This window comes from Pteropus alecto, unplaced genomic scaffold, assembly GCF_000325575.1.
Source record: "Pteropus alecto unplaced genomic scaffold, ASM32557v1 scaffold155, whole genome shotgun sequence".
Classification (NCBI taxonomy): domain Eukaryota; kingdom Metazoa; phylum Chordata; class Mammalia; order Chiroptera; family Pteropodidae; genus Pteropus; species Pteropus alecto.
The window spans coordinates 1,503,575-1,505,220 of NW_006438113.1; the positions used below are offsets into that span (position 1 = coordinate 1,503,575).

General features: G+C 30.9%; 1 protein-coding gene across 1 annotated transcript in view; it reads left to right on the forward strand.

The window, feature by feature from the left end:
- The window catches only part of GRID1 (glutamate ionotropic receptor delta type subunit 1), a 672,081-nt gene that overhangs the window by 586,052 nt on the left and 84,383 nt on the right, over positions 1 to 1,646 (forward strand). The window lies entirely within an intron of this gene.

Here is a 1,646-nt window from a genome sequence, read left to right on the forward strand (position 1 = left end):
AGTCAATGTAATATTTTTAATATCTTCAAATAAATAGTATTATACTATAAGTAATTTACATAGAGTAGAAAATCTATGTATGTATATCATCTACATAGAGTAGAAAATTTATGTAATGCCTTTTATAATCTATATTTTATACATATAGATCTAGTCCATTTATTTAGTTGCCACATAGTGGGGTTATTTTAATTCTACAATCATATATATTTACTTATCTCCCTACAGATATTGCAGTCATTTCCAATATTTTGCCATAATTGACAGCACTGCAGTATGCATTTTTGTATGTGTCTTATGAGCCCATGGGTGTGTTTCTTGGGATACATACCTTGAAATAGAACTGCTGACTCATTGGCATAGGCCTGTTTAATTTTATTAGCTATTGCCAAATTGCTCTCTAATGTGGTTTTGCAAATTTATACTCTCAGTAGTTGTGGAAGAGAATACTCATTGTTTATCAATGTTATGAACGTTTGATGATTTCACATTTTTCATTTGTGAAAATCTGATGGATAAGACATGATATTTTATAACTATATTAATTTGCACTTTCTTCATTACAAGTGAGGCTAAAAAATTTTTCCTAAGCTTATTTCCACTTGGGCTCATTCTTCTGCACATTTCCTTTTCACATTTTTTGCTTTTGTTCAATTGGATTATTTTAATTTTATCAATCTTCACATTTATCTGTTACCTGTGTAAAAATATTTTCTTTCTGTCTGTGGCTTATGTTTTCTTTTCAATGTCTTTTATTGTGAAGATTTTAATATTAATATAGTCAACTTTATTAGTTATTCCCTTTAGAGTTGTTATTTTTGTGTGTTATTTAAAAAACACCATCCCTAACTCCAGGTGGTATAATTTGTTTTAAAAATTACACAACATTGATTTTTCACATATAGGGCTTTTATCTATCTTGAATTTATTTGGGGGAATATCATTTAACCTACATGAATAAATGATTTTTACAGCACCATTTATTGAAGAGTCCATGCTTTGCCCTCTGATTCATTTAAATAAACATTATATTTTAGAATAGTTTATATTTACAGAAGAGTTGCACAAATCATACAGAGAATTCCTATATACTCCTTACCCAGTTTCCGATATCGTTAACATCTTCCATCAAAATGGTATGTTTGTCATGGCTAAACTCCAACGTTAGTATATTACTATTAACTAAACACCACAGTTGATTTGGATTTCACTGATTTCATTATGTCTCCTTCTCTCCTGGCCTATGACAGTTTTTTCAGAATTTCTTTGTTTTTTACGACTTTGGAGGTTTTGAGGAGTACTGCTCAGGTATTTTGCAAAATGTCCCTCAATTTGGGTTTAGCTGATTTTTTTCATGGTTTTTGGGAGGAAGACCATAAGGAAGAAATGCCCTTCTCATGACATCACATCAAGTTCATGTTCTGTGGACATTCCTTATTATTGGTGTAGTGATCCTTGTCTACCTGGTTAAGGTAACATTTGCCAGGTTTCTCCAATGTGAAGTTATATATTTTTTTTTTCCATGCTCTATCCTTTAGAAGCAAGTCATTTAGTACAATCCACACTTGGTTGAAGGGATATTACGTTTTCATCCTGGAGAGGGGAGTAGCTATATGTTATTTGTAATTCTTCTTTAAGGGAGATTT